Raw genomic sequence first — 25,058 nt, 5'->3', positions numbered from 1 at the left:
TTATTGCTTTTGCTTCTGCTGTTTGCCAGGCATAGTGCTACTAAATTTCACTTTACATTACTCTGTTAAGCCAGTTTTACTACTGATTTATTTTTCTTGTTTGCTGCTCATTGCGTAATATTAGTTGTAATATTGCTACTTGCTTGGCTAATTTGAATATTTTGTCAATTGCTGTTTGTGTTAATTGTTTTGTACTGCTGCATTGCCTCGTCCCTTAGTTTAGCATCTGAGCTCAGTAGATTTAAGTTAGCTTAAAATGGGGTAGGCTATATAAGGGAATGAGTTATGACGAACTGGAAGAAATGCATTGAGAAGCTATAAGAAAATGGTTTGGCCAAAAAAGGAGTGTACAGTGGGGAAAAACTATTTTTGAAAGAGGATATGAACAAAAAAGTAGGGTTTAGAGACAACAAGTTTAGGTAGGATTTTCTTGGAAATAAATGATGTAAGATAATGGAAAATAAATAATGAGGTAAGAAATATGTGAACATATAAATACAGAAAGCATGCTTGGATAGGATGTTTTGGTGGAAACAAATGTTGAAATAAGATGAAAGATCTATGGAATGAAGTTTTGGGTTGGACTGCAGTACCAAATGTTACACTGAAAACAAACCCTGTCCTTTCCATTGTGTTATCCCCCTATGTGTTTGTGTACTCTTGTATATTTCTGTTTTTCCTGTCTTTATGTGTTTAGCTAATAAGAGTTATGTTGTAGAATTTTTCTAATAATATGTTATTTTCTTTGTAAAGATGTTTAGACATTATTTATTCTGTTTTGTTTTAATGCTCACGTGTGAAGTTGATGTTTCGAAAGTTATTCAGACCTTTTATGTATGTACTTATGTCATAATTCCTGTAACACTGATGTATATGTTATTTCGATTCTTTTGTAAAGCCTGTACTACAAATGTTATCTGTATTGTTTTGTACCTTTGTAATTGTATTCTTATGTTATAAAATTGTAATTGACACCAGTTCATCATATTATTGGCTTGTCAGTTCCATTTCACTGCACACGTTTCTGTTGGTCATAGTATATGGACAATATGTGAGAAGTAGGGACTGTTAGTGTTTGAATGTGTGTTAATAATTCAGCAAGGGACTGGATAACAGCGTTGCTGGTTCTAAGGACAATTCCAAAACCTTTGTGAGTGCACAAGTGGTGGTTATGGACTTGCTATATTGTCCGCAGGACTCTTCGATGGTGATTGTGCACCTGCACAGTCGCAGCAGATGGCTGCTGGCCATCTCTACAAGGACTACAGTGGGTCTACACCTTTGATGGTCCACCAATACCATTATTTCTACAAGGACTACAGTGGGTCTACTCTGTGATGACCTACCTACCAATATTCTTCAAAACTTCGAATGACTATGCTGTGGGTTTGATCTCTTGTGGACCAATACCTGTCTGCATGTCAAGAGTCAGCACTGTCTTTCCGTTGGAAGGTCAACACTACTTCTTCAAGATTGCGTGGAAATCCACTACTTCCGTGTGCATTTTCTTCTACTGCTCAGACTTTGAGAAAAACACTGCTATTTTACTGTGATGAACGGTCAGGACTGTCTTTATGGACTGTGAGAAAATTTTAGCTTTTGACCAACACTGTATCAATAAGTGTGTGCATTTGATTTCTTTGTTATTGTAATTATGAACAATTTTTTCAAATATGTATTGGCCAGTGCCCAAAACAATTTGTAAAATTTTTTGTGGGGAGCATGGGGGCTATGTAAGTAACGCCACGTAGCGCTCTGTATGAAAAATGACTGGCTGTGCTGTGTGTAGTCTGTGGCTCGTTTGCATTGTTGTCTGCCATTGTAGTGATGGGCTGTTGGCTGTTAACAGCGCGTAGCGTTGCGCAGTTGGAGGTGAGCCGCCAGCAGTGGTGGATGTGGGGAGAGAGATGGCGGAGTTTGGAAATTTGTACTACTGGATATCATGAACTGCTATGTATATTATGATTTTTCAACACTATTAAGCTAAATACATTGTTTGTTCTCTATCAAAATCTTTCATTTGCTAACTATGCCTATCAGTAGTTAGTGCCTTCAGTAGTTTGAATCTTTTATTTAGCTGGCAGTAGTAGCGCTCGCTGTATTGCAGTAGCTTGAGTAGCGAAGGTTTTTGTGAGGTAAGCGATTTGTGAAAGGTATAGTTTAATGTTAGTCAGGGCCATTCTTTTGTAGGGATTATTGAAAGTCAGATTGCGTTGCGCTAACAAAATACTGTGTGTCAGTTTAAGGACAGTCTTGTATAATTGTTCAAAGGGGACGTTTCAAAACTTATGAAATGAACAACTGGCAAATGGTTGGGTATGGGTGCAATATATCAACTTCTCCTTAGCACAGATAATGCTGAATTGTCCAGAGATATCTTGGTGAGAGTGGTCCCAGAAAACTGAGATGTAATATCACATTCCAGTCCATGGAAAAAGTTCAAGCTTAGCAGAAACTGGGCAATAACAGAATGAAATTCTCAGTCCTACAGGGTCCAAGGATCATCATCCAGCCAATCCCCAAAAAATGCCAAAATCATTGAAGTAATCCTAAAATGAAGCCAAAAAAGTTCTTTAGAAACAAAATCCAACTGTCTACATTTATATTTGCATCTGCACTCTGCAAGCCACCTTTCAGCATGTGGTGAGGGTACTTTCTACATCTACATCTACATTTATACTCCGCAAGCCACCCAACGGTGTGTGGCGGAGGGCACTTTATGTGCCACTGTCATTACCTCCCTTTCCTGTTCCAGTCGCGTATGGTTCGCGGGAAGAACGACTGTCTGAAAGCCTCCGTGCGCGCTCTGATCTCTCTAATTTTACATTCGTGATCTCCTCGGGAGGTATAAGTAGGGGGAAGCAATATATTCGATACCTCATCCAGAAACGCACCCTCTCGAAACCTGGCGAGCAAGCTACACCGTGATGCAGAGCGCCTCTCTTGCAGAGTCTGCCACTTGAGTTTATTAAACATCTCCGTAACACTATCACGGTTACCAAATACTTTGTTGTATTGCTGTCACTTCTCACCTTTCCCATTTGTGTACAGAAAGAATTGTTGTTGGTAAGCCTCCATGTGAGCTCAAATCTCTCTAATTTTATCCTCATGGCCTTTTAGCAAGATAAATATGGGAAGAAGAAAGATACTGGTTGACGCTTCCAGGATTGTACATTCCCACATCTGCAGCGCACACTGTTATTCAGAACATATCTCTTGCAGTGCCTGCCACTCAAGTTAGATGAGCGTTTCTGTGACACTTTGCACTTACTAAATGTAATGAAACACACTGCATTTCCATAAGTCTTCTTCATTTCCTCTATCAGTCCAATCTTTTATGAAGCCCTGACTGAAGAGCAATATTCAACTATTGGTCAAGTGAGGGTTTTGAAGGTATCTTCTAATGTGTGTGGACTACACTTCTTGAAGATACTTTTGGTGAATCCCAATCTGGCATTTGTCTCACCTGTGATTAGACTTTAATTTGCTATGTACAAATACTCTTAACTATTTAAGGGATTTAACTGCTTCCTGTTATTATTCTGCAATCATGTAAACACACAATAATGGGTCCTTCTTCCAATTTATGTGAAATATGTGATACTTGTATATGTTGGGAATCAACTGTTAATCACTGACCTAACAAGGGAAACTCCCCATCACACTCACCTCATATTTAGTGGTAAGATGACCCAGTGGATAGCCCATCAAAAACTGAACACAGATCAAGCATGAAAACAGGAAGAAGGTGTAGTGAACTATGAAAAAAGAAGCAAAATAGAAACAGTGAACACACTCAACATGTGCAACATTGAGTGAATGTGCTCTAATTTCCCTCATAATAAATTATATATATATATATATATATAAGGAAACATTCCACGTGGGAAAAAATATATCTAAAAACAAAGATGATGTGACTTACCAAACGAAAGCGCTGGCATGTCGATAGACACACAAACAAACACAAACATACACACAAAATTCTAGCTTTCGCAACCAACAGTTGCCTCATCAGGAAGGAGGGAAGGAGAGGGAAAGACGAAAGTATTTGGGTTTTAAGGGAGAGGGTAAGGAGTCATTCCAATCCCGGAAGCGGAAAGACTTATCTTAGGGGGAAAAAGGACGGGTATACACTCGCGCACACACACACACACACACACATATCCATCCACACATATACAGACACAAGAAGACATATATATATATACATATAAGAAAATTGTGAATTGTCCATCTGGTCATTGACAAGTCTGTTCAGTGTGTTCATATTTGTGCTGTGTCATGCTGTAATGTCTATTTGCAACAGCAAGGTATAAGGAAGGGACCTCCAGATGTACACACCTCCTATTTGTTCTACATAAGTAGCATATGTTATGACTCTTGCATTCTGTTTTCGAAGTTTCAACTGTTGAATTCCTTTGTTGTAACACAGTTCACCACCATTTATTTGTTGTTTTCATTTCTGTGAGAGGTCTATGTGGCATGTCACCTACTCTCACTATTCGTCACATTTACTTGCAACGGCAATATATTCTTACAACATGATTCATATTCTACAACCAATGTATCGTATGACAATTGGCAAGACTACAAAAGGATAACAGACACGTCAGTGACCGGATAGAAAGCTCATAATTTTGTAGCAAAAAAAAGGGGGTACGAAGGGGATTTGAACATTAGTCTCCTGCTTTGCAGTCCAATACTGTGACCACACAACCACGACACCAATATGCCTACACTCGATGTTGCATATTTTGATCTTAGACCATCCACTGTTTCTATTTTGCTTCTTCTTTCACAGTTCACTAGACCTTCTTCCTGTTTTTGTGCTTGATCTGTGTTAGTTTTTTATGGTCTATCCACTGGACCATTTTACCACTAAATCTGAGGGGGGTGCAATGGGGAGTTTCCCTTGTAAGTGTCAATCCTCTGCAGAACTTCCTGTGTTTCATTACAATTTGCAAGAATTGCAACTTCTGTGTACACAATAACATCATCCACAAAAAGTGTCATGGAACTCCTGACATTATCCACTAGGTCATTCATATACAGTGTGAAAAGTAATGGGCCTGTAACACTCCCTTGGGTGATACCAGGAGTTAATTTTATGTCTGAAGATTTCTCTCCACTGTGAATGACCTGCTGGGTTTTGTTTACTAGAAACACTTAGATCCACTTACAAAACTGCTCTTATATTCCATAAGCTTGTATTTTGTTCATTAGGTGGCAGTGTGCAACAGTACTGAATGCTTTCAGGCATTCAAGAAACATGGCATCGAACTGGCAGCTGCTTTCTGGGTCTTGTGAAAGAACAGAGCAATGCAGACCTGCATTTTTTCCAATTGTTAGGAATGCTTCACTCCTCCAACAACCTATGGTACACTGCTGCTAGAAGAAGAAGAAGTTCTTTTAAACACTCTATGTAGAACAGTATCAGTGTTCCAGTAAGTCCAGTGGCATTTCCTCTGCTGAGCAATTTCATGGCTACTTGCCACTCTGATGTCTGTGTGTCAATTAAGGAGAAACTACAGTTTGATCTTCCTCAGTGAAACAATTTTGGAAAAAGATGTTTAATATTTTAGACTTCTAATGTCATCCTCCATTTCAATGCCATTACGGTCAGAGAACGTATGGACAGATGCCTTCGATCCATTTACTAATTTAACATAAGACCAAAACTTCTCGAAATTTTCTGTTGATGTTATATACTACACTACTGGCCATTAAAATTGCTACACCAAAAAGAAATGCAGATGATAAACAGTTATTCATTGGTCAAATATATTATACTAGAACTGACATGTGATTACATTTTCATGCAATTTGGGTGCATAGATCCTGAGAAATCAGTACCCAGAACAACCACCTCTGGCTGTAATAACGGCCTTGATATGCCTTGGCATTGAGTCAAACAGACCTTGGATGGCTTGCACAGGTACAGCTGCCCATGCAGCTTCAACACGAAGTGTCAGTGTCGTCGTAACTGCCGCCTGCTTCACGTCTGCTGTGCAGCAAGCTACCTTAATTTAAGTATTAACTGTATTTTTCTTACTTGTCACATCTTCTTCCACGTGTTTTTGCTTTTAGGAAGCTTTAATTGTCGAGTGCTAGTAATAGTGTTCCATAGATTTCGTGTTTGTTTTGAATAAGTCAGAGAGTCCCTTTAGTCAGCCATAGTGCCAGTAGTGTCGGTGTCGTCATAACTGCCACCTGCTTCACTTCTGCTGTGCAGTGAGCTATCTTAATTTAAGTATTAACTGTATTTTTCTTACTTGTCACTTCTTCTTCCATGTGTTTTTGCTTTTAGGAAGCTTTAATTGTCGTCCGCTAGTTCCATAGATTTCGTGTTTGTTTTGAATACAGTCAGAGAGAGTCCTTTTAGTCAGCCACAGTGCCAGTAGTGCTAGTGTTTGTTTTGAATACAGTCCAGAGACAGGTAGTGCTATTTTCATTGTTTTCTACAAGAAGTGGCTAACAATCACAGTTTAGTCAACAATCAGCCGCCTTTAGTGAATTAGCAGTCTAGTTAAAAGTTGATTAACTCTCTACAGTAAATTGATTCCTTAGGGTGGATAGGATGTGTGACTGCTGTGTACACACGCAGGAGGAGCTGGGCACTGTTCACGAACAGCTGAGCATGTTGATGGCCGCGGTCAGCCGTCTTCAGGCTGCTGCCTCGGAGTGTAGCAGCAGTGGGGAGTCTGGTGCATCGCATGGTACACCCCAGGTGTTACATGCTTCACCCACTGTCCCTACTGTCGAGACATCTTCGCGGGTACCGGGCACGATTGGGCCACCCTCTCCCCAAGGGGAGTGGCGGGTTCAGCGGCGTTCGCAGTGCATGAGGCGGAGGGTAAATGTGGAGGCTGGCCGTGTGGCATCACCCGCTCTGCCTGTGAGTGGACATGTGGCTGCTCCTTCAGCAAGGTCTGGGCAGGCACATGGGGGGAGGGGTTTATTAGTTATTGGGAGCTCCAAAGTTAGGTGGGTGATAGAGCCCCTTAGGGAAATAGCGGAAAGGTTGGGGAAGAAGGCCAGTGTTCACTCTGTCTGCTTGCCGGGGGGTCTCATCCAAGATGTGGAAGAGGCCCTGCCGGCGCCGATAGAGAGCACTGGGTGCACCGGACTGCAAATTGTTGCTCATGTCGGCACCAATGACTCCTGCCGTCTGGGTTCAGAGGTCATCCTTAGTCCGTACAGGCAGTTGGCGGAATTGGTGAAGGCGGAAAGCCTCACTCGCGGGGTGGATTCAGAGCTAACGATTTGTAGCATCATTCCCAGAACCCATCACGGTCCTCTGATTTGGAGCCGAGTGGAAGGTTTAAACCAGAGGCTCAGACGATTCTGCGGAGATCTGGGGTGCAAATTTCTCGATCTCCGTTATCGGGTGGAGAAATGTAGGGTCCCCCTGAATAGGTCAGGGGTGCACTACACGCCGGAAGCGGCTACAAGGGTAGCGGAGTACATGTGGAGTGCACATGGGGGTTTTTTAGGTTAGAGAATTCCCTCCCTAGGCCCGACAAGACACCTCCTGAGACACGGCAAGGTAGGAGTAGGCAAACTGCAACAGGGAATAACAATGTTAATGTGCTAATAATAAACTGCAGGAGCGTCTATAGAAAGGTCCCAGAACTGCTCTCATTAATAAATGGTCACAACGCCCATATAGTACTAGGGATAGAAAGTTGGCTGAAACCAGACGTAAACAGTAATGAAATCCTAAACTCAGATTGGAATGCATACCGCAGAGACAGGCTGGACAGTGAAGGGGGAGGCGTGTTTATAGTGATAAGAAGTGCAATAGTATCGAAGGAAATTGACGGAGATCGAAATGTGAAATGATTTGGGTGAAGGTCACGGTTAAAGCAGGCTCAGACATGGTAATTGGATGTCTCTATAGGCCCCCTGGCTCAGCAGCTGTTGTGGCTGAGCACCTGAAGGATAATTTGGAAAATATTTCGAGTAGATTTCCCCACCATGTTATAGTTCTGTGTGGAGATTTTAATTTGCCGGATATAGACCGGGAGACTCAAACGTTCATAACGGGTGGCACGGACAAGGAATCCAGTGAAATTTTTTTAAGTGCTTTATCTGAAAACTACCTTGAGCAGTTAAACAGAGAACCGACTCATGGCGATAACATATTAGACCTTCTGGTGACAAACAGACCCGAACTATTTGAAACAGTTAACGCAGAACAGGGAATCAGCGATCATAAAGCAGTTATGGCATCGATGATTTCAGCCGTAAATAGAAATATTAAAAAAGGTAGGAAGATTTTTCTATTTAGCAAAAGTGACAAAAAGCAGATTACACAGTACCAGATGGCTCAAAACAAAAGTTTTGTCTCAAGTACAGATAGTGTTGAGGATCAGTGGACAAAGTTCAAAACCATCGTACAATATGCGTTAGATGAGAATGTGCCAAGCAAGATCGTAAGAGATGGAAAAGAGTCACCGTAGTACAACAACCAAGTTAGAAAACTGCTGCGGAAGCAAAGGGAACTTCACAGCAAACATAAACATAGCCAAAGCCTTGCAGACAAACAAAAATTACGCGAAGCGAAATGTAGTGTGAGGAGGGCTATGCGGGAGGCATTCAATGAATTCGAAAGTAAAGTTCTATGTACTGACTTGGCAGAAAATCCTAAGAAATTTTGGGCTTATGTCAAAACAGTAGGTGGATCAAAACAAAATGTCCAGACACTTTGTGACCAAAATGGTACTGAAACAGAGGATGACAGACTAAAGGCCGAAATACTAAATGTCTTTTTCCAAAGCTGTTTCACAGAGGAAGACTGCACTGTAGTTACTTCTCTAGATTGTCGTACAGATGACAAAATGGTAGATATCGAAATAGATGACAGAGGGATAGAGAAACAATTAAAATTGCTCAAAAGATGAAAGGCCTCTGGACCTGATGGGATACCAGTTCGATTTTACACAGAGTACGCGAAGGAACTTGCCCCCTTCTTGCAGCAGTGTACCGTAGGTCTCTAGAAGAGCGTAGCGTTCCAAAGGATTGGAAAAGGGCACAGGTCATCCCCGTTTTCAAGAAGGGACATCGAACAGATGTGCAGAACTATAGACCTATATCTCTAACGTCGATCAGTTGTAGAATTTTGGAACACGTATTATGTTCGAGTATAATGACTTTTCTGGAGACTAGAAATTTACTCTGTAGGAATCAGCATGGGTTTTGAAAAAGACGGTCATATGAAACCCAGCTCACGCTATTCGTTCACGAGACTCAGAGGGCCATAAACACGGGTTCACGGGTAGATGCCGTGTTTCTTGACTTCCGCAAGGCATTCGATACAGTTCCCCACAGTCATTTAATGAACAAAGTAAGAGCATATGGACTATCAGACCAATTGTGTGATTAGATTAAAGAGTTCCTAGATAACAGAACGCAGCATGTCATTCTCAATGGAGAGAAGTCTTCCGAAGTAAGATTGAGTTCAGGTTTGCCGCAGGGGAGTGTCATAGGACCGTTGCTATTCACAATATACACTCTTGGAAATTGAAATAAGAACACCGTGAATTCATTGTCCCAGGAAGGGGAAACTTTATTGACACATTCCTGGGGTCAGATACATCACATGATCACACTGACAGAACCACAGGCACATAGACACAGGCAACAGAGCATGCACAATGTCGGCACTAGTACAGTGTATATCCACCTTTCGCAGCAATGCAGGCTGCTATTCTCCCATGGAGACGATCGTAGAGATGCTGGATGTAGTCCTGTGGAACGGCTTGCCATGCCATTTCCACCTGGCGCCTCAGTTGGACCAGCGTTCGTGCTGGACGTGCAGACCGCGTGAGACTACGCTTCATCCAGTCCCAAACATGCTCAATGGGGGACAGATCCGGAGATCTTGCTGGCCAGGGTAGTTGACTTACACCTTCTAGAGCACGTTGGGTGGCACGGGATACATGCGGACGTGCATTGCCCTGTTGGAACAGCAAGTTCCCTTGCCGGTCTAGGAATGGTAGAACGATGGGTTCAATGACGGTTTGGATGTACCGTGCACTATTCAGTGTCCCCTCGACGATCACCAGTGGTGTACGGCCAGTGTAGGAGATCGCTCCCCACACCATGATGCCGGGTGTTGGCCCTGTGTGCCTCGGTCGTATGCAGTCCTGATTGTGGCGCTCACCTGCACGGCTCCAAACACGCATATGACCATCATTGGCACCAAGGCAGAAGCGACTCTCATCGCTGAAGACGACACGTCTCCATTCGTCCCTCCATTCACGCCTGTCGCGACACCACTGGAGGCGAGCTGCACGATGTTGGGGCGTGAGCGGAAGACGGCCTAACGGTGTGCGGGACCGTAGCCCAGCTTCATGGAGACGGTTGCGAATGGTCCTCGCCGATACCCCAGGAGCAACAGTGTCCCTAATTTGCTGGGAAGTGGCGGTGCGGTCCCCTACGGCACTGCGTAGGATCCTACGGTCTTGGCGTGCATCCGTGCGTCGCTGCGGTCCGGTCCCAGGTCGACGGGCACGTGCACCTTCCGCCGACCACTGGTGACAACATCGATGTACTGTGGAGACCTCACGCCCCACGTCTTGAGCAATTCGGCGGTACGTCCACCCGGCCTCCCGCATGCCCACTATACGCCCTCGCTCAAAGTCCGTCAACTGCACATACGGTTCACGTCCACGCTGTCGCGGCATGCTACCAGTGTTAAAGACTGCGATGGAGCTCCGTATGCCACGGCAAACTGGCTGACACTGACGGCGGCGGTGCACAAATGCTGCGCAGCTAGCGCCATTCGACGGCCAACACCGCGGTTCCTGGTGTGTCCGCTGTGCCGTGCGTGTGATCATTGCTTGTACAGCCCTCTCGCAGTGTCCGGAGCAAGTATGGTGGGTCTGACACACCGGTGTCAATGTGTTCTTTTTTCCATTTCCAGGAGTGTACATAAATGACCTTGTGGATGACATTGGAAGTTCACTGAGGCCTTTTGCAAATGATGCTGTGGTGTATCGAGAGGCTGTAACAATGGAAAATTGTGCTGAAATGCAGGAGGATCTGCAGCGAATTGACGCATGGTGCAGGGAATGGCAATTGAATCTCAATGTAGACAAGTGTAATGTGCTGCGAATACATAGAAAGATAGATCCCTTATCATTTAGCTACAAAATAGCAGGTCAGCAACTGGAAGCAGTTAATTCCATAAATTATCTTGGAGTACGCATTAGGAGTGATTTAAAATGGAATGATCATATAAAGTTGATTGTCGATAAAGCAGATGCCAGACTGAGATTCATTGGAAGAATCCTAAGGAAATGCAATCTGAAAACAAAGGAAGTAGATTACAGTACACTTGTTCGCCCACTGCTTGAATACTGCTCAGCAGTGTGGGATCCATACCAGATAGGGTTGATAGAAGAGAGAGAGAAGATCCAACAGAGGGCAGCGTGCTTCATTACAGGATCATATAGTAATCGTGAAAGCGTTACGGAGATTGTAGATAAACTCCAGTGGAAGACTCTGCAGGAAAGATGCTCAGTAGCTCGGTACGGGCTTTTGTTAAAGTTTCAAGAACATACCTTCACCGAAGAGTCAAGCAGTATATTGCTCCCTCCTACGTATATCTCGCGAAGAGACCATGAGGATAGAATCAGAGAGATTAGAGCCCACACAGAAGCATACCGACAATTCTTCTTTCCACAAACAATACGAGACTGGAATAGAAGGGAGGACTGATAGAGGTACTCAGGGTACCCTCCGCCACACACCATCAGGTGGCTTGCGGAGTATAGATGTAGATGTAGATACCACAGTTCATCAAGAGTAGTGACTGGCGTATTGTGACGAGCCAGTTGCTCAGCCACCATTGACCAGACGTTTTCAATTGGTGAGAGATCTGGAGTATGTGCTGGCCAGGGCAGCAGTCGAACATTTTCTGTATCCAGAAAGGCCCGTACAGGACCTGCAACATGCGGTCGTGCATTATCCTGTTGAAATGTAAGGTTTTGCAGGGATCGAATGAAGGGTAGGGCCACGGGTCGTAACACATATGAAATGTAACATTCACTATTCAAAGTGCCGTCAATGTGAACAAGAGGTGGCTGAGACATGTAACCAATGGCACCATATACCATCATGCCGGGTGATACGCCAGTATGGCGATGACGAATACACGCTTCCAATGTGCGCTCACCGTGATGTCGGCAAACATGGATGCCACCATCATGATGCTGTAAACAGAACCTGGATTCATCCAAGAAAATGACGTTTTGCCATTTGTGCACCCAGATTCGTCATTGAGTACACCATCGCAGGCACTCCTTTCTGTGATGCAGTGTCAAAGGTAACCACAGCCATGGTCTCCGAGCTGATAGTCCATGCTGCTGCAAATGTCGTCGAACTGTTCGTGCTGATGGTTTTTGTGTTGCAAACGTCCCCATCTGTTGACTCAGGGACCGAGACGTGGCTGCACAATGCGTTAAGGCCATGCAGATAAGATGCCTGTCATCTTGACTGCTAGTGATACGAGGACACTGGGATCCAGCACAGCATTCCGTATTACCCTCCTGAACCCACCGATTCCATATTCTGCTAACAGTCATTGGATCTCGACCAACGCGAGCAGCAATGTAGTGATACGATAAACTGCAAGCACGTTAGGCTACAATCCGACCTTTATCAAAGTCAGGAACGTGATGGTACCCATTTCTCCTTCTTAGGCGAGTCATCACAACAATGTTTCACCAGGCAACGCCGGTCAACTGTCGTTTGTGTATGAGAAATCGGTTGGAAACTTTCCTTATGTCAGCACGTTGTAGGTGTCGCCACCAGCACCAGCCTTGTGTGAATGCTCTGAAAAGCTAATCATTTGCATATCATAGCATCTTCTTCCTGTCAGTTAAATTTCACGTCTGTAGCACGTCATCTTCATGGTGTAGCAATTTTAATGGCCAATAGTGTATTTTCACAAGTTTGTTCTCTGATTAGCAGCTCAAGGAAATTTTCTGATAAGCCATTTATAACAATTTCACATGATTCCCTGTCCCCTGATGAATCAGAAGAGTCTCCACGCCTATAGCTGGAAAGTTGAAATCTCTACCTAATACTATCACTTGACCAGAAGTTTTATATGAAATATTCTCCAATTTTACCCTCAAATGCTCAGCCCCTACAGCTGCCTATAAAGGTATGTGACAGCAATGTTTAATCCACCTTTAACATTTATCTTCATTTAAATTACACAGACAGCTGAAAAGCTAATGTACCCTTAAACCATGGTTGGATGTCAATGTAACTTCATACAGGCACACATAAGTGGTGATTATGTAAATAATTAGAGTTTCAATCCTCTGTGAAAGGTACAGCACCCACCAGAGTGCTTTAGTGTTGTTCATCTTCAGTGCAGTTACTAGACCTGTTAAGAGTATTTAAGGGGTGTGAGCAGTGTCAGGTGTAGAATGATCACTGTGGAGAAAATGGAGATGGCACATATTCATGTGAGGCAGCATTATCAGCACCTGACATAGTCTGAAAGGGGCCTCATTGTCAGTCTCCATTTGGCCGACTGGTTGAACTGTGCTATATCCATCTGAGAACAAGTAATGGACTCCCTGCAACATTCTGTGTCATCTTGCATCATTGGTTGGAAACTAGCAGCAGCTGGACCAGGGAATTACCATCCTATGCATAGGCTGCCATTAATAACACAACACAAATAGAGGTTTTTGAAGTAGTTCTATGCCATGTGGTGTTACTTCTGATGTCACTGTTTGGGGAGCCATCAGATATGACTTTAAGCCGTGGCTGGTAGTAATTGAGGGAACCCTGACAGCACAATTGCGTGTCACTGATATTCTGCTCCTCATATTTTACCTCTCATGTGACTGTATTGTGTTATCATGTTTCAACTGTTCTATTCCCAGTAGGGCATGTGTGGGGCCAACTCAGACATCAACTCTGTCCCAGTGACAGTATCCATGATATTATGGACCAGTTGTAACATTTGCAGGCTAGCTTGCCTCAGGAGAGGAGAGAATACAATGGCTTTATGACACCCTTCCCATCAAAACCAGTGGAACCATCAATCCCAGAGGGGATGCATCATCATACTGATAGGTAGCTGATACTGCTATGTTTTTTGTAAATTTAACTTAATTTTGTAGTCACTGAAATAACATCACATACTATCTTATCTTACCCCATGAAGTTCCATTTCATTTCCTCCTCTCCTTCTGGGTGCTTCACTTTTTTTGTTAGACACTGTATTTCACTTTCTGAATCTGTACTAATGGTATTAGATATTATCATATCTGTTATGGTTATAAACAAGCTCCCACCAGTGTTCAATCTATCTTTGGGACACAATTCCAATTAAGTTTAGAATTTAATTGCTGTTAACATCTGGTTTCGGCCAGCTTTCTGCCCTTAGCACTATTTGGGCTTCGTTGGCATTTACAACCAAGACTAGTTCTGGGTACTTTCTATAGACACTTCTGTAGTTAACTTGTAAGATTTAACATTTTCCTTCCCCAACCTGCCATGACAAATGCTGCTTTCTTTAGTTAATGGGGACAGTATTCTTTCATCAGTAATCAGAATGTATATTATCAGGCCTGTGGAAGGATTTCTCTGTCCAAAAAACCCACATGTGCACACCACATGTACTTTGCTGTATTAGTAGCCACTTCCTGCAGTATTGAACACTGCACCAATTATGGGGGTTACTACAGTTCTCTGTCTGGGATGGCTGTTGAAAGGCAGTCAGGATTCAATGGGCATCCAGTTGAAAGGATGTTGAACTAACCAAAACATATTAGTGCTGTAAAACTGGCCAATTCACCAGCTTTATTGCTAAAGACTAATGGATGCATCAATGCCTGGGGAGGTCACCAACAGACTGTCTGGATATGGCATCCAAGAGAATAGGAAATATGCATCTGCTTGTGTCAAGAACTAACTGGCAAGAGAGAACAAAAGATCTCCTCAACCGAACTCCCCAGTCTGCTCCGAGGTCCTCATGTGACCATTTCCAACCCTCCGATTGACAGATAAACACCACCAATGTTATTCCTAAAGTGTCACCTTGTCAGCTCTGCTGACTGTGAGAAGAGTGTTTACCGAGCAAAATGTGTACAGGGTGTGGGCATCTGGTGCCAGACCAGCCCAGAACCCCCTTGCTATGACTTCATGGCCTACCTAAGACACACAGGAAAGAGTTATGCTTTTCCCCATTGTAAGCAATATAGGAGCCCTGAGATAACCATGTTACCACTGAGAAACACAGTAACTCAATCCAACTGTATGATGTGAAAATGAAACTTATGCTTCTCTTGGCACATTGAATATTCACATAACTTATAGGAATGAAGTCAGGTAACGTCCTTGACAATGAGTGGTATTTTGACAGGTGGACACCCTGCCATTTTCAAGACACAAATAAAATGAGAAATCACTGTGCATGACAAATTAAATGATCGGTGAACAGGGTTATGCCAGCTAAGAACCAGAAGGCAGAGTATGCAAAATGACAATGCATCCTCTAAACTACTAGCACTACCACACGATCAAAGTAAACCAACACCATACATTACGGACAGTGATACACAGTTAGTGTTTCCAACAGTGTTGGTCATATTTTGAGGCAACATGGTGTGAAGTGTGGTTTTTGACCACCATCTAAGATTAGGGTCCTTTTAGAGTCTGTAGGGATGATCTCAGTTTGCTTAAGGTGGGAGTCTACTGTATTCTGTGCTGTTGTTGGGCATGTCATACATTTGTCAGACTATCAAGGACCAGTGTCAGGAGCATAAGCATAAGACAAACAAAAATGCAATGACATTTTTGCAGTGTGTCCATGATGTAGGACATAGTTGTTCCTGGCTAGATGGGCTTTTGTTAAATGTAGCAAAGGTTGAAGCTGTCAGGGGATGCTCATACATGTGTTGAAACTGTCAATTCTGAGAGATGCAGAACGGTTTGAAGTTCTAGCCCAGGATTGGCAGAGCCCTACTCAGATAAGAGAGGAGTTAACCATTACAGGGATTACCTGTTCACACGATGGCAAAAGCCAGGTGAGAACTTGTGAGGCTTTTGTCAACTGGATTCAAACAGTGTCATGTTGCACCTACGTGTAGGGATCAGATGCGACGCAAAATGATATGTTAATAGAGGAGGTCGAGGCTTGCACGATAGATGTCTATTATGTGGTATAAACCCACAAATAAGCAATGGGATTAAAGTGGCCTCACCAACCTCTTTACGTGAAGAAGCTTTAAGATTGGTCCTGCTCCACAAAGAGGCAGTATGGAAGATTTGTTTCACCTCGCTGCATAGCACCAAGCCACACCATGTTTTCACAAATGGCACACACTGTGGGTGCTGTAAAAGATCCAGGCATACTGCTGGCACACAAACAATAGTTGCCTCCAGACACAAGGGCAGTATAATCTGCAGAGGAACCAACAACAGAATTACAGATAGTATGAGGGACAACAATGGGGAAACCTCAGACATGGCAGGCCCCACCAAACGAACCCACCCCCTGTGAAAGTTATGAATCCTGTTCATAATAGGGGTGTAGAAGAAGTAACAAACATAATATGAGAAGGGAAAAAAATCATGGGAGTCAAAGTTTCAGTTAATACAGGTTCACAAATCAGAGTTTTATTTGTTTCTCACGGTGAAATACAAGTACTGAAACTGCCACACTGCTGTATAAGTGGCCAGGGAGAGAAAGTGATAGTAACTGTAGTAATGTGCTTTGTGAAGCTACAAATTCATCATAGGAGTTATGGGTTTGGTACTGAAATAGCACAGGAGGGATTCTGATGTCACCCTAGTGAACAATTTCTTACATTAGTACCAGGATGTCATAGGTAATAGGATACAAACTGTTTGATTCAGTGAGGTAATTCACATTTAGATGGTGGCTGCACCTCGCAATCACGAGGAATTTGTGAAAAAGGGCTATATCACAAGCTTTCACAGAACTGCATACTTAGGCACAAAAAAGTACCACACTCCTGTTACAATAAGTGGTGGCATGGAGAGAGTTCTCTGGATTAACATCAGAAGCTCAAAACTGATGAGATCTGTCTTTCTGGTTGATCCAGTCAGCAAAAACATTCTCAACAGGTTACAAACTCTTATAAAGATGAGTATTAGCAGAGTGGAAGTAGGGAAGAATTTTTGTATTCCAGTGTGCATTGTTAATTTTGGGCAGAGAGAAATAGAGATAACCTGTGGAGGGATACTTGTAAGCAGACATGAAGTAGAGAAAAAGAATTACAGTGTGGGGATCAGCAGTTGCCAGTGAGGAAACTGTGTACAATTGTGCCACTCCTTAGAAAACAATTGTATGGGAAGTTGGTGCGCTTAACTGAGTCAGAGCAAAATCTGTTATATCCTGTTTTAGAGGAGTTTGTTTGGTTGTTCAAGTAACAGCAATATATGCCATCAACTGACCTTGTGCACCACAAAATTCAACTGGAGATTCTAGGCCAATAGTTCAAAACCATCTGTTGTTCAGGATACCATGCAACAACACTTAGATGCAGGCCCAACACAATCTTCAGATAGTCTGTGGCCCTTGCCAGTCATGCTTGTGCCACAGAAAACAATCAGTCAGCAAAAGACGTATTGAACAAGCATTAAAATGAGAGCAGTAAATAAAGTGACTGCATCTGACACTTAGCCTCTACCCCTTTTCAATGAAAGATTGGACAGCTTACAGATTAGTGCAGAAAGATGATGTGTTAATTGAAGAGTTGTGAGAAGCACAGGAGGAATATGTAGAATGTCACCAGTATGCTTCTGTTCCAGATTTTGTTGCATGATGGGATTTTGTGCCGAAAGACTGCCTTTGGAAACAGGGTGGTAAAATTTACCACCCTTGATATGTGTTCCGGCTACCACCAAATTCCGATTGCACCCCAACACTGGCCAAAATCCACTTTCATGGTATCACAAGGGTAGTATGACTATTTACACAAGCATTTTAGCATTCAAAACATACCTGTCACCTTTCAAGAGTCACTGACTTGTTGCTATGAGAAATGAAGCCTACAATGTGTTTAGTTTACTTAGAGAACATTATTGTGTTCTCCAGGACTATTGAAGAAAATGTACAGAGATTGAGGAGTGTACTGCCAAGGTTACAGGGTGGACATTTGAGTTTGAAGATAGGGAAGTGTTGTTTTGCCAAGTCACACATCCATATTATTACTTCAGCTGGGGTGAAGTCAGAAACTTGTTTAACACAAGCAGTTGAGGGTTTCCCAGTACCCACTAACATTGTCGCAGAAGAAGCTGAGTAGCACTGTCACTGTGGTGTAGCAGTTCTGATACTAGACTGTTGCATGGAGGATCGTGAGTTCAAAACTCACCTGCACTGTAAAATTTTAATTTCTATATTCAGTTTGAGGACATTCTAGAAGTATCCACAAATATCAAGAATCATTGTATTGGAATGTTCTGTAACCGTATATATACCATACTTCAAGCCACGTCGATCAGGCAGAAATAAATTACACTACAACAGAGAAAGAGCTACTGGCTCTTGTGTTTGGAGCAAACTATTTAAAATGTTATTCGTATGGGGGAAAATTCACTGTGGTTATTGATCACACTCCCTTTTGTGGTTGTTAAGTTTGAAGGACCCCAGTAGCCTCTTAACCTGTTGGCCACTACAGTTATCTGAATATCATTATGATGTGCACCTTAAACTTGGTAAGCTACACAAAAAATACGCACACATTAAGCTGGAAATTCAGAGTAGTGCAGAAAGATGATGTGTTAATAGAACAGTTACAAGAAGCACAGTAGCGATATGTAGAATGTCACCAGTATGCTTCCCTTCCAGATTTTGTTGCAGATGACAGGATTTTGTGCCGAAAGACTTCTTTTGGGAAAAGGGCAGTAATTGCTAAAGAACTGCAATCAGATGTAATAGCTCAGTACCATGGCAGCTTAAAAGTATGTCATAGTAGGCAAAGAGTCATGAACACTAGAACAGCAATGTGGTCTTGGTGGAAAGTCAGACAGAGTGATGTTGAGAAATATGTATGGAACTGTTGGCTTGTGCACGGAGAGCACAGCAACTACAAGTGTGAATTCCTTTGGAAACACTGCCTGAGGCTTCAAAACTCTTTCAAATCATTGCATTGGATATCATAGGCACCTTTCTGCAAAGTACACAATAGAATAAATATATATATCCATCACTGATCAGTTTTCTAGGTACTTAAACCTGGTGCCACTTTCTGACATTACTGCCTTTGTCAGTCGTATAATCTCGCCATTCAGATGTCCTGATGCTATGATGACTGATTAGTGGACTACTTTCACATCTGCCATGTTCTCACAGGTGTGTAAGCTGTTGTGGATTAAGAAATGGAGAATAACTGCTGTCTATGCTAAAGTGAACAGCCACCGTGAAGTCTGTCGAACTATAGTTCAAATGATGGCTTAGTATATAAACAGGGCACATAGTGACTGGAACAGGTATATTCCCTACGTAGTGTACAAATACAGGGTGACAGTTATTGAACTCCCCCTGAACAGGCCATGAGGGCCCAATGGTACTGACCGGCCGCCATGTCTTCCTCAGCCCTCAGGTGCCGCTGGATACAGATATGGAGGGGCATGTAGTCAGCACACCGTTCTCCTGGCCGTATGTCAGTTTACGAGACCGGAGCCACTACTTCTCACTCAAGTAGCTCCTCAGTTTTCCTTACAAGGGCTGAGTGCATCCTGCTTGCCAACAGTGCTCGGCAGACCGAATGGTCACCCATCCAAGTGCTAGCCAAGGCAGACAGTGCTTAACTTCGGTGATCTGACGGGAACTGGTGTTACCACTGTGGCAAGACCGTTGACAATTATTGAACTGCATGAAATAAAATCATCATAACTTCTGAATGGTTTGCATTAGGACGTTCAAACTGCACAGTTGGCCACTGTGCATGATTATGATGATGATGATTGGTTTTTGGGGTGCTCAACTGCGCAGTCATTGGTGCCCGTACAAAGTCCCAATTTTTACACAGTCCATTTTTTTCACAATCCAATCTAGTCACTCTCACAAATGATGATGATGATGATGATGACAACACAAACATCCAGTCCCCAGGCAGAGAAAATCCCCAGCCAGGCCAGGAATCGAACCCAGGACCCTTTGATCCAGAGGCAGCAACGCTAACCCTTAGACCACAAGCAGTGGACACTGGGCATGGTGGGAATTAGTATGCACAGAGTGGTTTGGTTTAGCAATGAAGCCCACTTTCATTTGGAGTGTTCGTCAATAAGCAAAACTGGTGCATTTGGGGGAGTAAGAAAACACATTTCGTGATTGAGAGGTCTCTTCACCCTCAATGGCTGACTGTGTGGTGTGGAACTTCTAGTCACAGAACAATCATTGTGATATTCCTTGATGGCACGGTGACTGTCAAATGGTATGTGAAGGTTTTGGAAGATTATTTCATCCCTATTATCCAAAGTGACTCTGATTTTAACAAGATGTGGTGCATGCAAGACATAGCTTGATCCCATTGAAGCAGGAGAGTGTTTGATGTCCTGGAGGATCACTCTGGGGACCGCTTTCTGGCTCTGGGGTACCCAGAGGCAACTGGCTTATGCCCTGATTGGGCACCATATTCTCCAGATCTGAACACATGTGATTCCTTTTTGTGGGGCTAAATTAAAGTCAAAGTGTACAGCACCAATACCATAATCACTGCTGAGCTGAAAACAGCCATTCAGGAGGTCATTGACAGCACTGATGTTCCACCACTTCAGTGGGTCATGCAGAATTTAGCTATTCGTCTGTGCCACATCATCACCAATGATGGCAGACATATCGAACATGTCATAACCAAAATCTGAATATCTGTAGTGTCATTTACATGTTGAATAAAGTGTGTGCACACTGTACTTTGTAACTAATTTAGGTTTTTTCTCATTTAGTTCAGTAATTGTCACCCTTTATAACAGTGATATCCTTGAATCTACTGGGTACACACCCTAGAATGTAAATAGGACACATAGTGATTGGGATCGGTATATTCCTTACATGGTGTCCTTGTATAACAGTTGTACCCATGAATCTATGGAGTTCACACCCTACAAGGTGGTACACAGGTGACCTATAAAAACTCCATTCAAAGTTGATAAGCTGCCATCTGGTGTAGAACCAGCAGACATTAAAGGGTTGGCACGCATTCTTAAAACTATTTGGAAAAAGATACAATAGAATAACCACAGGGCTAGCACCAAGCAAGTCCAATGGAGTGATAAAGGAGCAGAACTCCCCTCTTACCAAAAGGGTGATTCATAACCCAGCAACTAAGAAAGGGAGAACCAAGAAATTATCACCTCTGTATTAAGGACCTTCTCCAATCACACGCTTAACATCTCCTGTTAATGTGGAAATCTGACTGACTGACTGCACTGTAGTCATTCAGTTTGACAGGCTAAGACCATATCATGGGCAAGCTCTGCCACCTCCTGCTGTAATTGTGGGACCATCTTGGAATACAGACTCTGTAGTGAGCAAAGTTAAGAAAAAGAAAGTCACACTGTTGCCAGCATGCTGTAAGTATGCACTTAGGTGTAAGTAGGTCAAGATCAAGGGATTAAATTTACCCATTATTTTCATGTAAAGTTTATGCTGCATTTTGTTCTATGTGCATGATTGTGCTTCCTCTCACTAGTGATCTAACAGCGTTTCAAGGTGCTTTCAATTTGAAATGTCACAAGTTACATTTTTTCATTGTGAATGATTCTTTCCTGGTTTTATTAATTTCTTTGTGTCTTTGTATCATAAAATAGATAACTGTGGTAGTTGGTTTGTATTGAGAGTGATAACAGATTGCTAGAATCAGTCTCCTGCCTTTCTCCACTGCAGAAAGGATATTTTTGTAGGACAAGATGTTTTCATGAGACGTTCTGTAAAACAGATGTTGAGCTATGCTTTACTGTAAGTTATAGCGTGTTATAAGGATTAACAAAGTTAGCAATGTTTAATGGGTGATTGAAGCATGACCACCTACACAGTTACTGGGTCTATAGTATTAAGCCATTTCTAGTTGTCTTATAACAAATATTAGTATATAGGCTAGAATAAATCAAAGTGTGTTGTTATGCAATACAGATACGATACGCTGGTTTGATAAAGCTTTATAAGCACAACTATACTTGTAAAGATGAAAGACACAGTAGAGATACCTGGTTCACTGATCAGTTTTATGTTTCATTCACTAAGAAATATCACACAGTACTAGTTGCACATGCCTTAGCAAATGCTATGTTCCAACTACACATATTTTTCTGTATATCAGTGCTATTTGCTGCTTTGAAAGCTTGACACTGGCTAAATTAAAACATAAGGTAAAAGACATTTGTTATGCTGCCATACACCAGCACTGTGTGAGGTTTAGGTATATGAGGTATATTCAAAAAGAAACTGAACTTTTGAAATAGTATGCCAACCAGCAGAGAGAGTACACTGTGGCTACTGAATGCACCTAGTGACAGGTTCTGAAAACAAACTGTCATTTGCCTCATGTCACTCGGACAATTAGCAAGCAAACCACAACTGCTGAAATAAGTACATGTACGGCCTGTTTGTTGGATTACTGCAATGAAGGAGCTTGAAGAACAAAATTTTTAGTGTGAAATTCTGCCACAAACTTGGCAAAACTTGCACAGAGACATTTCAGATGCTTAGCCAAGCATACTGGGAGGACTGTATGAGTTGCACACAGTGCTATGAGTGGTTTAAATGTTTCCAAGTCTGGATGTCCTTCCACATCAACAGATGATTGCCATGTGGTTAGTGTTCATGCTGTGATTTGTGGTAATCGTCATTTAACTGTTCATGAAGTTGCTGAGGAGGTGGACATCAGCATAGGATAATGCCATCAAAGTTTCAGTGAAAAACTTGAGATGTTTCGTGTCAATGCAAAATTTGTACCGCGTTTGTTGACTGAAGATCAGAAATGCGACCCATGTTGAAATGTGCGATGAACTGCTTGCCACTGTTAATGACAATGAAAACTTTTTTAAGAACATCATAACAGGTGATGAGATGTGGGCATATGTTCAAGATGCTGAAATGAAGATGCAGTCGTTGCAGTGGGTGGGCAAAGGGTCCTCATCCAAGAAAAAGCATGCATGAGTCAGTCAATGATAAAGGTGATGTTGGTTGTGTTTTTTGACTACAAAGGCATTATCCATCTTGAATTTGTGCCACGTGGTCAGATGGTCAACAAGGAAGTCTCCCAAGGAATCCTAGTGCACATGAGGGATGCTGTGAGCAGGAAGAGGCCTGAATTGTGGGAAAACCAGAGTTGGATGTTGCATCATGACAATGTGCCAGCTAACACGTCACTCCTTGTCTGCAGCTATCTTGCAAAACACCACATTCCCGTTGTGCCCCATCCACCTATTCCCTCGATCTAGCCCATGAGACTTTTTGCTATTTTCCAAACTGAAAAATACATTGAAAGGACGCCATTCCCAAACCATAGAGGAGATACAGAAGAATCGGATGAGAAACCTGTGCACCATCTCACAAAATGTGTTCCAGGAGTCGTTCCAAAACAGGAAGAAATGATGGGAATGGTGTATTGCCAGTATATGGGACTATTGTGAAGGGGACAGTGCTTAAAATGTTGTACAATAAGCAATGAAGCTGATACAGCAAAAGTTCAGTTTCGTTTTTAACACACCTCGTACACATTAAAGAGATATACATAATGAACCTGCTACCAGTGGATCATTTTTCAGACAAACTGTGATATTTGCATTTTAATTAGCCAACACCAACTGTTACACTGAAGTGTTACAGCTAAGGGCTACTATCTTTAATACACTGTACAACAGGCAAGTGAAGTCACTTGTTGACTTCTGTAACTATATGAAAATCAAGGAGACAATACTCCATACTTGGATGGTAGTATTAGAGACTGATTTACACACCAGGTAATGCAGAAAGGTCACAATAAGTTATTTACAGCCCACAGTTGCTACATTTAGTCGCATTCATGGAGGATAATTGCCAACACATAACTAAAGTTTCTTGTAATTACACACCAATCAGTGATGTTAGTTTTAAAATAAGGGTGTTTGGAAGTTGTGAAAACATCAGTACATGTTAGACAACCTAGAGCATGTGGTTTAAACAATAACTAAGTGTACATTCATATGATGCAAGAATTTATTACTGTTCAGCAACAAACTTTTTCTAGACAATCTTTGTTTTCTATAAACCACACACTTCACTCTATTTTTATGACAAATTTTACATTGCTCTAGCATCCTAAAACAGTGTAAGATTATTTAAGAGACTTAAAGAAAAATTTTGGATTGTGAAAGCAGGCCAAACGAGGACAATTTCAAAACTGAAACATGGACAGCTGTGCTATGCGAGTACAAGTGACCTGCATATGCAAAGTCATGTGGTAGTGACAGCCAACTTGGTGGATGTGCGGCTTCTACCAGCACTAGCCAATCTTGAGGCATTACACAGGAGTGGGCATGGCCTGGCCCTCCCAATAAGTTTGCACACATGTATTATCAGAAAAGAACTAAATTTTTCAGCAATATTGCAAACAGATCACTGATCCATGATGAAATGAAATAAATTCTGACATCAGCTACAACTGGGCCAATGTCAGAATTTATTTCATTTCATAATGTACATGTAAATATGCAGAATCAAGAATGGTGTCTGTTCTTTCAGACATTTCTAAAAGTACAGATTGATGTATTTGATATCAGCCACCTCAGTAAACCTGTAAATGTGTGAGACGAGACTTGCCGACAGCTCTTGAGCTTTATTGGTAACTGGTTTAGAAGTAACACCCTAATATGTAATTACAGGAGTAAATAACTGCCCCTGTACAGCAGTGTTGTTTAACCATTGATGATACATCCCACTGGACCAGTAGCAGTGATTACTGTAGGTACACCTGACACCATCAACCTCTTTTACTATTAAAACTGCTATCCTTTCCTCAATTCAATTCTTCTGTATGGAACACAACATTCACTTGTTCTCACAGTATGTACCG

General features: G+C 42.3%; 1 pseudogene; it reads right to left on the bottom strand.

Annotated features, from left to right (window-relative positions):
* Positions 1–19,745: 19,745 nt before the first annotated feature.
* Positions 19,746–19,863, bottom strand: LOC124723264 (annotated as a pseudogene).
* Positions 19,864–25,058: the final 5,195 nt, after the last annotated feature.

This window comes from Schistocerca piceifrons, chromosome X (assembly GCF_021461385.2).
Source record: "Schistocerca piceifrons isolate TAMUIC-IGC-003096 chromosome X, iqSchPice1.1, whole genome shotgun sequence".
In the NCBI taxonomy this organism is placed as follows: Eukaryota; Metazoa; Arthropoda; class Insecta; order Orthoptera; family Acrididae; genus Schistocerca; species Schistocerca piceifrons.
The sequence above is the reverse complement of the archived record's forward strand: the minus strand, read 5'-3'. Positions and strand labels throughout refer to the sequence as shown.